This window comes from Triticum urartu, chromosome 4A (genome assembly GCF_056163025.1).
Source record: "Triticum urartu cultivar PI428250 chromosome 4A, HENAU_Tu73, whole genome shotgun sequence".
NCBI lineage: Eukaryota > Viridiplantae > Streptophyta > Magnoliopsida > Poales > Poaceae > Triticum > Triticum urartu.
Window position 1 is genome coordinate 494,917,817 of NC_141876.1, and position 15,522 is coordinate 494,933,338.

Here is a 15,522-nt window from a genome sequence, read left to right on the forward strand (position 1 = left end):
GTCTTCATTCAGTTTGGCCACCTACCGGTCGAGTTCAACCTTGGCTGAAGGCACATCATCCAAATCTTTAACAAGCTTCTTCAGCTGGGCGGCATGGTCAGTGGCAAGGGTGTCCAGAGCAATCCTATGCTTGTCCTCCAATTCCTTGGCGCGTTGCTGCACCAAGGCCTCCAAATTTTCATCTTTGGCATGGAGGGTAGCTTCAAGATTCTCCTCCCGAAGGGAGATCTCTCGCTCCCTGGCATCCAGAGACGCCTCGCGGTCCGCTAAGCATGCCTCCCGAGCTCTGAGATCCTCCCTCATCATATGAAGGGTCTCTTGCCGCCTCATGAGTACCTTGAACTGCTTGTCATGCCACTCATGCAGCTCCAGACATTTGTCCTTCAGCCTCTGATCAACCTTGCTGGCAGATTCACGCTGTTCCTTGAGCTCCTGCCACTTTTGGCAGTGCCGGGCCTGCATTTCCTTCATGCCTGCCGCCATGGATTCCATGAAGGACAAGTCCTTGGTGATGGTATCTGAGTCGTCGGCCTCCCCACCTCCCAGATGCAGCGATGCCAGAAGACGCTGAAGCTCTTCGCCGAGCTCTGTGTTTGTCAGGAACGGGCTGAGGGCTCCCATATCCGGCGACGACAGCACCATTGCCAGCATACTCGAGGGAGGCGGCAGAATTTCAGCAACGGTCCCGGCAGTGGGAAGCGGGCCCATGGTTTAGAGTGGGATCTTCATCTCGACGGCTGCTTACCCTACCGGGGCGTCCAGCAAAGGATGCTTTGTCACCGCCAAGGAGCCTTGAACATCCCCAGCAGCAAGATCCTGACCCTCAACAGCTGAGAGCATTGCGGCTTCGCCGCGGCATACCTCCCTATGTCAGCCAACACCTCCAGCAAATCTCATTCTTCAGTTTGGGCGGCTTTACGCGGGAAGGCCAGGAAAGAGTGAAGAAATAGAAATCTCAAGCGGATGAAGAAACCAGTGAAAGCAACCAGAGCATAAAAAAGAAAGGTTCAGTCAGATACATGGGGAAGTCTGCCGGGCAGGGGTCTCCGTTTCCCCGATAGCAGTTGTTGCCGGGTCGCGGGCTTCATCCTCTGCTGGGGTGGGCTCGGCAGCCTTCTGCACGGTCTCTGCCGTGGAGGATTCCATGATGATCTCTTCAGTTTGAGCGGTAGAGGAGACATGCCCCTTAGGGAGGGGCTCACCCTACATCATCTCGTCCCCTCCTCCATGTGGGGGGGAGGGGCTGCCTCCATCATCTCCGGCGGGTGGGGCCAAGTCTCGGCTCCCAAGCCGGGGGCTGGGCTGGGGGCTTGGCACAGGGTCCTCTGCGTCCTTCCCTACCGAAGCCAAGCCCTCTACGCCCTCCAGCGACCTGAGGCACCGGAGCCTCTTCCGGGAATGGTGGACGAGGGTCTTCGTATCGTCCTCCACTTTCCTGCCGGCAACAACAAAAATGAGAGGTTAGTCAGCCAAAGCTCAAATTCGCCTAAGTAGATGCCTGCCACCAAGAGAAACCCTCCTTACTCTTCCTTGACGAGCATGGAGTTCAAGTTGAACTTCGTGGGAGGGGTAGACTCCCGTCCTTTCTTCAGAGGCAGGACGGTGGAACTCCCTGGCAGCTTCGGCGCCTGCCGTGATGATGGGAGCTCCGGGGAAGTTGAGCTTTGCGAGGAGCTCAAGCCAGAGCGAAGGCTGGACTCCGCCTCTGTGGCCACTGGCCATTTGGCGGAAGGAGCCTTGGCCTGGGTGAGGCGAGGGGATTGGAGACACGCCACCTCAGCCTTGGTGGACTTGGCAGAGGTCTTCTTCACCCTCTTGGTGGTTGGTGCTGGGTTGGAGGTCGCCGCCCCTCGGACCACGGTGCACCAACGGGTGCGCTGATCCAAGTCTGGTGCAGGAGCTTGCGGTCCAGCTGCAAGCCACTCCTCTTCAGGGGCCGCTACCGCGTCCTTCTCCCTCTCCTCCTTCTCTCCCTCTTGGAGCTTCGTTTCTGCCGTGGCCAGGGCGTCCAGCCCGGCAAAGTTATCCCCGACATGCTCTCCCCCGGCAGCATCTTCCGTGGTTTGCGCCTCGCTACCGCCGTGGGAAGAGCTCCCGTCCCCAACCTTCCCTTTGCCTTTACCGGCCTTTGCAGACTTCTCCATCTCCGCGTGGCGGGCCGCCTTGTCCTCCTCGCCCCTCTTCAGAATATACGCCACCTCCACAGCGGAGGTGCGCTAATACATATCACCCTCAGCCCTGGTGGTCATCTCCACTAGGGCGCTCGACCACTGAAGCTCTTCATCGAGGGAAGGGAGCTGCCAGGTGCTCGATACTCCCTTGACGTTTTAGTCCGACATCCACTTCAGTATCTGATCCAGGGCAGAGTTGATGTTCAGGGGAATGCCGGTTGCCGGGAGTTCCCTCTTCGTCCGTGGAATCCAACTAATGATTCCGGAGCAGTTGACTTTGCTCTCCACCCTCGGAATGAAGTAATGCCGGAAGAAATCCATGTTGGGCATCACTCGGACGAAGTTCTCGCACAAATGTGCGAAGATAGCCATGGTCGCCATCGCATTTGGTGTGAAATCGAGGAGATGGAACCCATAGAAGTTCATAATCGCCTCGAAGAATCCGGAGAAGGGGGGACAGAGGCTGCAGATGTAATAAGCAGCAAAGAAGCGATAAGAATCAGGGGATCCACCACACCCGCTTCGTAGACTACGGGCGCGCCGTGACCCTTCTCAACGGGTCGCCCCCACAAAAATCCATACTTCGCCTAAAGAACAGGGCCGCTCAAGGTCGACAGAACGAAGACGATGTCCTCGCTCCGCTTCTTGCTCAGCTCCGCTGACCTCTCGTTCCCCTCGGCGGTGGCCTCCTTCACCGCGGCCGTCGGCTTTTTCTTCTCCGCGGGTTTCTTCCCCATTTTTGCGACAACATGGGGAGGGGAGGGATTAGTTGGAAGGAGGAGTGAGGGGGGCAGCGGCGGAAGGAGCATCGAGAGGAGGAATTGTCGCTTGGCTTGCAGAGGAAGAAGATGGAGGAGCGGGGGAGAGACATGTGAATCGTGCCGCTATGCTTTCCCCTATTCTTAAGGGGGGGGGGGAAAGGAGCAAAGACGCGATGCTTCAGAAAGTTACCGTTTTACCATAACTGCAACAGTGCCATGACCCCACGACGCATAGTAATTGTGCAAGATGGATGTTGGGTTGACTGGCCGCCATGATAGAATGGCACGCACAACCCTCTCCTCCCACGTGTCCGCGCACTGTTTGGGGCCTAACCCGACATGCCATGCGACACGTATGGCTTAGGCCCGGGAGCTTATGTCGGGGAAAATATACATGGGTATGCATTTTCGCCTGACTCGTGCACAGACAAGAACAGAATTGAAGCATCAGCTTGAGTCAGAGATTGAAGGACCAAGAGATTTGAAGAACCAACGTGCGGCTGAGAGGGATCAAGATCAAGCCAGTGGAGCAGTATATCGGCAAGAGAAGGTCCTCCTTTGCCGGGCAGGCGAGCCCGACAAGGGGCGAGGCCACAACCAGAAGCAGGCAACAAAGTCTCCCCAGCAAGGTCTGCCGGGGGCTCGCGGAGGCAAAACCATCCCACCAACCACTCAAGCACGACCCACGTCGTCAATCAGTGCGGTGTCAAGCCACAAGGTGATTAAGTGGCAGCCATTCTCCACATGGCAGCCATTTCCTACAGAAGAAACCCACATGTGACACCCGTCCTATGACGTGTCAAGAGAACAAGCGTGGAGCTGGCGAGATAGCCCGGCAAGCCTTGCCGGGCAACCAGTGATGTGACACAAAGTGGTGCATTTAATGCACCATGTCAGCCTGCAGAGTTAGGTATGATAACACTATTTGCTATCATATCAGTGGATAATGACCACTTTGCCATTGTGGTGACCCCTTAATCTATAAAAGGAGGCCCATGGCACTTGTAGGAGGGGTTGGGAAATTTGAGGAACCCGCACCCCATACGCGCGTAGTCGCTGCTGCTATACGGCGACCCCTGCTGGGCAAGTGTATTACGTTCCACTATCCACATTCCACCGTCAATCCACCAAAGCAGGAGTAGGGTTTTACTCCTCACGGCGGCCCGAACCTGGGTAAATTGCTTGTGTGCTCTGTGCCATGCTGCCGCGCGATGGTCTGCTCTTTGTGCAACGCGACGCCCCCCTACCTAACCAGCATGGGACCCCCTGGTCCCATAGATGTCCGTGGATATAAATTCTCAAACATGTCATTATCATCAAACATAGCATCCCCAAGCTTGTGGCTTGGCATATCATAAGCATAATCACTCTCATCATTAATAGTATGGATAGCACCAACGGTATAGTAATTGCTATCATCACAATTTCCAAAGTTGGTGCCAAAAAGATTTCCAAGATTATAAGAAGTATCATTATCTTTCCAATCATAATCACCACAACAAGCAATAGGCATAACAAAATCATCATCAATAGTGCTCTCGGACATTGTGCCATAAGACATAGAAGCAATATCATCATCAAGTGCATCACCTTCCACAATTATTTTTGATTCATTTTCTTGAGGCACAATAATAATAGGAACAACACTATTTGGGAGAGATACCTTTTTACCTCTATTCTTTCTTCTTCTTTTCTTCTTCTTCACCACATCATGTGTGGGTTTAATTAATTTTTTCAAGCTTCTTATTGATGAGATTGGTTGAATAGGGAGCTCCTCCTCGTCACCTATTTCATCATGAGAGACAATAGGAGGAAAAGTGGAAATCTTTACCCTTTCATTATGTTCCTTTTACATTCTATTGGTTGTCCCATCTTTCTATAGTTGGCAATATAAGCATTCTCATTACAATTTACCATGCAAAACATATATATATATATATATATATATTAGTTTAGTTTCAATGTCGTCCGTGAGAATGAATACTTCAAACCAACTATTTTTATATGTTAATTCTTTACTCCCCAAAAATAGACAAAGATCATTATAAAGTTCAAGGGTGATCAAATTATTGCAATATTTGGACATGGTTCGATCATGAAAAAGCATGCATTGGAAATTAAGGTGACCAACTTTATTGCAAAGATCACAAGTAATAGGACAAAGATAACATAATTTTGTAGCAAATTCATCTATCACTTTGAGCAAAGAATTGGTTCTATCACGTTTATGCTTCTTACAAAAGCTATCTTCGCTATAAGGCACGTCTTCACAAACTTTATGCATGCCACAAAAATTGACATGCTTAGAAGAAACATTTTTTTCATGACTTGTGCAATCATCATTAGCATTCCGGATATTCAAATAATTCATACTAACAACATTGCAATCATGCTCATCATTCAAATGTTTTGTGCCAAACATTTTATTGACTTCTTCTAACAATTGAGCACAATTTTCCGATCCATCATTTTCAAGAAAGATATTATATGATGCAACCTCAATTCCATTTTATGTAGTTTTCTTTTATAAACCAAACTAGTGATAAACAAGAAACTAAAAGATTCGATTGCAAGATCTAAAGATATACCTTCAAGCACTCACTTCCCCGGCAACGGCGCCAGAAAAGAGCTTTGTTGACGGGATGTGAGTGCCGCTTACCTAACCTCGCCAGCAACGGCGCCAGAAAAGAGCTTGATGTCTACTACGCAACTTTATTATTGTAAACTCGTGTTGGGCCTCCAAGTGCAGAGTTTTGTAGAACAGTGGCAATTTTCGCTCAAGTGAATGACCTAAGGTTTATTAATCCGTGGAAGGTGTAGGATGAAGATGGTCTCTCTCAAACAACCCTGCAACCAAATACAAGAAATCTCTTGTGTCCCCAACACACCCAATACAATGGAAAGTTGTATAGGTGAACTAGTTCGGTGAAGAGATGGTGATAAAAGTGTAATATTGATGGTAGAAATATATTTTTATAATCTGAATAAATAAAAACAGCAAGGTAGCAAATAGTAAATGGGCACAAAAATGGTACTACAATGCTTGAAAATGAGGCCCAGGGTCCGTACTTTCGCTAGTGCAATCTCTCAACTGTGCTAATATAATTGGATCATATAACCATCCCTCAAAATGTAACAAAGAATCACTCCAAAGTTTTTATCTAGCGGAGAACATAAGAAGAAATTGTTTGTAGGGTACGAAACCACCCCGAAGCTATTCTTTCCGATCGATCTATCCAAGAGTTCGTACTAAAGTATCACCAAATAATTTCATATTCATAATACTCAATCCAACACAAAGAACCTCAAAGAGTGCCCCAAGATTTCTATCGGAGAAACAAAAGACGAGAACGTGCATCAACCCCTATGCATAGATTACCCCAATGTCACCTCAGGAATCCGCCAGTTGAGTGCCGAAACACATATCAAGTGAATTAATATGATACCCCATTGTCACCACGAGTATTCATATGCAAGACATATATCAAGTGCTCTCAAATCCATACAAATATTCAATCCGATAAACAAAATCTCAAACGGAAAACTCAATTCATCACAACAAGATAGAAAGGGGAAAACACCATATGATCCGACTATATTAACAAAGCCCATGATACATCAAGATCGTGCCGTCTCAAGAACATGAGAGAGAGAGAGATTAAACACATAGCTATTGGTAGAAACCCTCAGCCCCGAGGGTGGACTACTCCCTTCTCATTGTGGTGGCCGCCGGGATGATGGAGATGGCCACCGGTGATGATTCCCCCCTCCGGTGGAGTGCTGAAACAGGGTCTAGATTGGTTTCCCGTGACTACAGAGCCTTGGGGTGGCGGAACATCTGATCTAGGGTTACCCCGAGGGTTTTCAGAATATTTGGGAATTTATAGGGTAAAGAGGGGTGTGGGAGGCCATCTAGGTGGGCACAACCCACCTGGGCGCGCCTGGGCTCCCAGGCGCGCCCTGGTGGGTTGTGCCCCCCTCGGGGCACCACCAGGTGGTGTTCTGGTGCATAAAAAATCCAAAAATGTTTCACGGTGCTTGGACTCGGTTTGATATTGATTTCCTGCGATGTAAAAAACAGCAACTGGCACTGGGCACTGGGTCAATAGGTTAGTCCCAAAAAATGATATAAAGTTGCTATAAAATGATTGTAAAACATCGAAGAATGATAATATATTAGCATGAATACTTCATAAATTATGGATACGTTGGGGACGTATCAACCATCTAGAAAGCAAAAATGTGTATGTTTGGATAGTCTTTCTAGCATTTGATCAATAGAAGGTAGATGGTAATGATCTTTTCTAGTAGCTTTATTCAATTTGCGAGAATCAATTACCATTCTATAACCTGTAACAATTCTTTGTGCAGTCAATTCATTCTTATCATTAGGGACAACAATAATACCTCCCTTCTTAGGGACACAATGAATAGGACTTACCCGTTTACTATCAACAATAGGATAAATTATACCCACCTCCAGAAGCTTTAGTATTTCATTTCTTACCACTTCTTTCATCTTAGGATTTAACCGTCGTTGGTGATCAACAACCGGTTTAGCATCATGCTCCAAATTATTTTTCTGCTGACATAGAGTGGGACTAATGCCCCTAAAATCATCAAGAGTATATCCAATAGCGGCATGGTGCTTCTTTAGAGTTTTCAATAATTTTTTTCTTCATGCTCTGAAAGGTTAGCACTAATAATAACAGGATATATCTTCTTTTCATCAAGAGAAGCATATTTCAGAGTATCAGGCAATTGTTTAAGATCAAACACGGGATGACCCTTAGGTGGAGGAGGATCCCCAAGGATTTCAATGGGAAAGTTGTGTTTCAAAATGGGCCCTTGATTAAAGAATATTTCATCTATTTCCCTTCTTTCATTCATAAACATATAATTTTCATGGTCTAGGAAATATTGTTCTCAAGGATCAGTAGGAGGCACGGCAATAGAAGCAAGACCAATAATTTCATCCCTACTAGGAAATTATTTATCATGGGGTTGTCTATGAAATTTAGAGAAATTAAAATCATGAGACATATCCCCTAAACCAACAGTAACAATATCTTTCTCGCAGTCTATCTTAACATTAATAGTATTCAAGAAAGGTCTACCAAATATAATGGGACAAAAATTATCTTGTGGGGAAGCAAGAACAAGAAAATCACCAGGGTATTTTATCTTCCCACACAAGACTTCAACATCTCTAACAATCCCAATTGGTGATATAGTATCTCTATTGGCAAGCTTAATACTAACATCAATATCACTACAAAAAATACACTTCTGTGATGATACGTGTTTGTCACAGTAGGTCACGTATTCTGTCATGCATGTACATCCATGAAGATTTTATGACAGAATCAAGATAGTCATACCTGTGCTGTCGTATAAGTGTTAAATGACATTACCAAAATTATCATCACGGAAGTGTCCACTTCCATGACGATAAATCACGCGTCACAGAAGTGCTTTCGTCAAGGGTGACCGACACGTGGCATCCACCGTAATGGGTCGCCGTTAAGCTATCGGGTTCCGGTTTGGATCTGATAACCCATTAATATCCTGGACCAATGGGTATTTTCCACGTATAAAATTCTCATTGGCCATAGGAAACACGTGTTGACTCACCATTGGGACAGATGTCATCCACTCATTGGATAGGAGGCGCCTATGATAGGTTGACATGTGGCATGGCCCAACAGTGGCCCATTCCGATGAAAAAGGCCATCCCAGTAAAAATTAGCAGGCCGGCTCATATAAGGCCTACTTGTGTCACGTCCATTTAAGCCCACGACCCATACGAGATGTGCCAATTCGGCCCGTCAATGATTTGACACCATTGCAGCCCATCGTTAGTTCGAGCCCGTTAACAGCCTGCTATATATTTGGGCTCAATATTGGCCCGATGTGGTTTCAGCCTGTTAACGACCCATTCAAGGGATGGGCCAATTTTCAGGATGTACATCTTTTGGCCTTTTAGCGACCCATTTAAGTGTTGGGCCAATTTCCGGCCCGATGTGTCTTTCGGCCTGTTGACGACCCATAAATGAGTTGGGCCATTTGCAGTCGGACCTGAGTTTTGGCCTTTTAACGGCCCATGATCTTCATGGTCCAATATTAGCCCGGTTTCTCTTTCGGCATGCTAAAGGCCCACAACACAGCTGGGCCATTTACAATACGACCTGACTTCCGGCCTCTTAGCGGCCCATGCTCTTCATGGTCTAGTACGAGCCCGCTGTCTCTTTCGGCCTGCTAAAGGCCCACAATATAGATGGGCCATATGTAGCCCGACCTTAGTATCAGCCTGTTAACAGCCCGTGAAATCAAATGGGACCACCTGTTGCCCGCTTCGATGTCGGCCTGTTAACGACCCGGGAGGTAACAGGGCCGACCATTAACTTTTGGCCTAGTAACGACCCATTAACTTAATGGGCCCACTAAAGTTCGTACATGTCTTTAGGCCCAATTAGATAATTTGAGCCCATTATGATGAGCAATTATGCACATGACCAGAGTCGATCAAGCAAGGGTACGACATATAGGGAAAAATGTTGCACATCCAGCATATATTAGCGGAAATTACATCCATTGGGCAATCAAAGATTGATGCCAGTGCAAATAAATGAACAGAACCTAACGATCTACAATGTCACAATCTGCATCCTCAGCGTGGATGACGCCCATAAGCATGTGGGAAAGTTCTTGCTGCTTTGCTACACTGTCTATGAAAACATTGATCAGTTGTTGTTGCGCACGAATGTGCACCCCTGATTCCTCCACCAGTTTCATCATTGCTTCAGCCATTAATTGGTTCACAAACATACATTTTTTTCATTGCATTCGAGAAAGAGGAAACTGAACAGATTCAGATGGCGATTTTGGCAGGCTTGTATTATTGGTAGTGGAGAGTGTCTCGACCACTACATCACAACATAAATTAGGAGGGGAACCAAACAGATTAATCAAGAGTTATTGCCATTTTACCTAGCCTAGATTTACTGGAAAGAAACAATGGGGTTGCCTTGTTGTTTTCACAGTTTGTCTTGTTATCTTTAACAGCCTGCACCAAATTAACACACTAGCATTGCTATCATTGGCCAGGTCAGATAATAGGAAAGCAACATTGACACAACGAATGTTTGGGCAACCAGACCAGACCAGCCTACACCAATTTAACACAATATGGCACTGAGGGAGTCCTGGATTAGGGGGTCTCCGGACAACCGGACTATATCCTTTGGCCGGACTGTTGGACTATGAAGATACAAGATTGAAGACTTCGTCCCGTGTCTGGATGGGACTCTACTTGGCGTGGAAGGCAAACTAGGCAATACGGATATGGATATCTCCTCCTTTGTAACCGACCTTGTGTAACCATAGCCTCCTCCGGTGTCTATATAAACTGGAGGATTTTAGTCCGTAGGACAACATACAATCATACCATAGGCTAGCTTCTAGGGTTTAGCCTCTCTGATCTCATGGTAGATCTACTCTTGTAATACTCATATCATCAAGAACAATCAAGCAGGACGTAGGGTTTTACCTCTATCAAGAGGGCCCAAACCTGGGTAAAACATCGTGTCCCCTGCCTCCTGTTACCATCCGCCTTAGACGCACAGTTCGGGAGCCCCTACCCATGATCCGCCAGTTTTGACACCGACATTGGTGCTTTCACTGAGAGTTCCACTGTGTCGTCACCATAAGGCTCGATGGCTCCTTCGATCATCGCTAGCGATGCGGTCCAGGGTGAGGCTTTCCTCCCCAGACAGATCTTCATATTCGGCGGCTTTGCACTGCAGGCCAATTTGCTTGGCCATCTGGAGCAGATTGAGAGCTATGCCCCTGGCCATCAGGTCAGATTTGGAAATTTGAACTACACGGCCGATATCCGTGGAGACTTGATCTTCGACGGATTCGAGCCCATGCCGGACACGCTGCGCAATCGCGACGAGCATGGCGTAACTCTACCGTCGGACAGTGTTCGGGAGATCGCGTCCGCAGCTACTTCGGCCTTTAATCCGGAGCAAGTCGCGCCATCCGAGAGCGGAGGGATGGACCCCGCCATGGAGGCCGCACTCTCAGTGGCGATGGAGCCGGATACTGACTTCACCCCTTACGAGATCCGTGTTGCCGAACCACTGGATTCATCTACGGCCACGGACTCCAAGCCGCTCATATCCATGCCCGTCGAATCCGACTGGGCGCCGATCATGGAATTCACCTCGGCGAACATCTTTCAGCACTCACCCTTCAGGGATGTGCTAAATTCTTTAAGGTCCCTCTCACTGTCAGGAGAACCTTGGCCGAACTATGTCCGGCTAGAATGGGATGCGGACGACGAAGAAATTCGCTGCCCACCCAACACCCACTTAGTAGCCACTATCGATGACTTAACCAACATGCTCGACTTCGGCTCCAAGGACTTCGACGGTATGGACGATGAAGTCGGAGATGAATCGGAACCACCGCCCACAGGGCGCTGGACCGCTACTTCATCACATGACGTATACATGGTGGACACCCCCAATGAAGCCACTGGCGACGAGAAAGCGGAGGATGACCCCTCCAAGAAGCAACCCAAGCGCCGACGTCAGCGGTGCCGCCCTAAGTCCCGCCATAGCAAAAATAGCGATAACAATAGTCCACACGACTCCGGAAAAGACGACAACTGCACCACCCCGGTGGCAGAAAACGATCAAGATGCAAACAACAAACATAGTATGGATCCGACGTCCGGACACGATGACGCCAAAGATAAGCATCATCAATCCCCGTCTAGGGAAGAAAACAGTCCGGGCAATGATGCACCCATCATCCCGGAAACACACTTGGAGCAAGAGAACCTCCGCGGAAGGCTTACTGCCACAGCGAGAAGCCTGAAGAAACAGAAGCAAAGGCTCAAGGTCGCACAAGATACGCTCAACAGCAAGTGGAACAAAGTAACAAAGTATGGTAGAAGCTACCACCCAAATATCTATCCAAAGCGCAAGCTATTACCGGAATTCGACGACGAGGCCTTAGAGCCCATACAGCCGATAAGTGATACGGCCAACCGGCCAGATCCACCACCCTGTGAACGCGATAGAGCGGCTAACAAAGTCACACATAAGTCAACACACGTTCTACGTGAGAACTTGCGTCAAAAATCCGACACAACTAGATCTATCCATGGATCTAGGAAGCGCGCTACGGTACACAACCAGCATCGAACACTACAACCGTCCGAACACTATGGCGCATCCCAATACAGGGGTGCCACACACCCACTATGTTTCACTAATGAGGTGCTGGATCACGAATTCCCAGAAGGATTGAAACCAGTGAACATAGAGGCGTATGACGAAACCACAGACCCTGGAGTCTGGATAGAGGACTTCATCCTCCACATTCATATGGCTCGTGGAGACGATCTCCATGCCATTAAATACTTGCCCCTCAAGCTTAAAGGGCCAGCTAGGCACTGTCTGAAAAGCCTCCCCGAAAACTCAATTGGAAGTTGGGAGGAGCTCGAGGACGCTTTCTGGGCCAATTTTCAAGGGACTTATGTCCAACCTCCGGATGCAGACGATTTAAGTCACATAATCCAACAATCCGGAGAGTCCGCCAGAAAGCTTTGGAATAGGTTCCTCACCAAGAAGAACCAAATAGTCGACTGTCTGCACGCCGAGGCCTTAGCAGCTTTTAAACATAGCGTCCAAGATGAATGGCTCGCCAGACACCTCGGTCAAGAAAAACCGAGACCAATGGCCCGCTTTTGTGCGAGCGAGGACAGCTGGTTGGCCCGTAGCAGCACCAGCGACCCAAGCACATCCGACGTAAGGGATGTCAATGGTAAACCACGTCGCAACAAAAACAAGCGTCGAAATAAAGAAGGTAGCCCAGATAATACGACGGTAAACGCCGGATTCAGGGGCTCCCGACCAGGTCAGCGGGAAAAGCCTTTCAAAGGCAGCAGAGAAGGACAATCTGGCCTAAACAAAATTCTTGACAAGCTCTGTCAGATTCACGGCACCCCAGACAAACCTGCAAATCATACCCACAGAGAATGTTGGGTCTTCAAGCAGGCCGGTAAGCTAAATGCCGAACACAAATGGGAGGAGACACCAAGTGAAGACGAGGATGAACCTCGCCAGCAAAGCGACTGAGGACAGAAAAAATTCCCACCGGAGGTTAAAATAGTAAACGTGATCAATGTGACAAGGAGAGAAGCAATCACGCACTCCGATGCACACGCGCCATCGAGCCCGTCACCCCTAGGTCCAACCCCTGGTTGGCCTGCCCGATCACTTTTGATCGTAGGGATCACGATACACATATGCGGCGCGAAGGACTGACGGCCTTGGTGTTAGACCCAATAATAAATGGGTACCATTTCACAAGGGTCCTCATGGACGGCGGCAGTGATCTCAATCTGATATATCAAGACACAGTCCGCAAAATGGGGATAGACCCGACACAAATAAGCCACAGTAATACTACCTTCAAGGGAGTAATACCAGGCCAAGAGGCCCACTGTACGGGCTCTCTACTACCAGAGGTAGTATTCGGTTCTCCCGACAACTTCCGACGTGAAACATTAACTCTTCACATCGCTCCATTCCGAAGTGATTTTCAAGCACTACTCGGAAGGGTGGCTTTCGCCCGTTTTAACGCAATACCGCATTATGCTTTTCTCAAGCTCAAGATGCCCGGTCCACGAGGCGTCATTACAGTTAGAGGAAATACCAACCGTTCTTCACGTACAGAAGAGGACGCGGCGGTTCTAACAGCCGCTCACTAGACGGCCTCACCAACCAGAAAAATGGCAGGTCGTCAAGACCACGGACACGGTTGGACGAGTCCTACGTTCCATCCTACATGTATAAGATTGGTTTTTGAACCCTCATAAAGCGATACCAGGGGCTTCCCGCGTGCAATCAGGGCCAGCCCGGCTCAACTAGACTTCTCTGGAATTCTGATAACTCATTCTTCTTTTCGGCATGACAACTTTCATCTAAGTTCTTTCCTTTTTGCAGGTTACAATCGTGCTACACCCGTCCAGGACATGGCACAACGGAGATACAGGTGCAGACGTGCAGCAGGGACCCGTCAAAAGGTTTCTTTTTAGATTAAGGCCCTGCGTAAACCATTTTTTACCGTCTCTTGTTGCTCACATCCTCCGGATACTCCACACAACCGAGAAGGATGCCGACATTATTGGCATGTGGCCACGCTAGGATTTTGCACGTACCTGGACACATGGGGTTTCTTATAAAGGGCATTGTTTAGCCCGGTATATGTTATAAAGACCAAACAACTTAGGGAGTGTTCGGCGTCGCGAGTTTGGCCCTATATGCATCAGCTCCGAATCATGCCTTTGGTCAAATGTTGGGTTTGCTCGGCTCCCACGTTTTGGTACCTTACGTTCCGTTATATCGGCTAAGGTAGTACTGGGAGAACTACTGTGATTGTGCCCTGGTTCGTCCGGATGAGCACCTCAGTAGAGAAAGCCAAAAACTGACTGTCATGATATAGCGAGAGACTGGTCAACCACTCGATGACTAATCGGAATCTTCGGGATTCCTCCGCATTAACGAAGGGCCGTTTCCCGGTCATGTACGTACGCGCACCGTATTCAGACGAGCGCAGAAGTACCAGGGGCTATATAGTAGCCCCACTGTCAAACTCCTATGGCTAAGTGAAAGTGTTAAAACAATATAGTCCGATTGCCTCGTTCGCTATGCTATCACCTCCTTAACGGACCAAGACGTTGGATCAAGTGTGGATAGGCATCTTTTGTGAACACCCCCGCATTATATGCATGGGGGCGGAAGCCGACGACTACAAACTTTCAGGTTATATACATATACACATAAACGGCCGCACAGGAGGCATCATAGTACTTTCGGGGAAAAGTATAAATACAGCCTTGATTAATTCAGAAAAACATTGTTTGTACAATGGGACTACATGTCACTGGAAAATAATATTCTTCGAGCACTGAGCCTCTATCGAGCGAGCGCCTTCAAGGACTTCTTCAAAGTAGTGCTCGACAGCCACTCGGCCTATGGCCGAACCCTGTGCCGCAACAGTGGTGGCCTCCATCTCCGCCCAGTATGTTTTGACACGGGCTAGGGCCATCCGCGCACCTTCTATGCACGCTGATCTCTTTACAGCATCGATGCGTGGCACAGCTTCAAGGAATTGTTGCACTAAGCTAAAGTAGCTACTCGGCCTTGGCCCTCCCAGCCACAGGTGATCCACAACGGACCTCATGGCAAGTCCGGACAACCTATGGAGCTTGGCCCAACCGGTCAATCGCTCATTCAGCAGCAGTGGACGGACTGGAGCGTGAAACTATGACCAGAATAGCTTCTCCACTTTGGGACCTTTCTGATCCTTGAAGTACTCGGCTGCATCAGCAGCACTTGTAGCCAAATCCATGTACTCGTCCGCAGAACTCCATAGCCGGTCCAGAGGAGCATACTTCGGATCTCTGAACTTAGTCCGCAACAAGAAGAGCTTCCTAGACACGATATCGGCAGCTTGATTCAGCTCCTCCTTCGTCGCTCTAATTCTGGAGCGGGCTTCCTTGGCAGCCACCC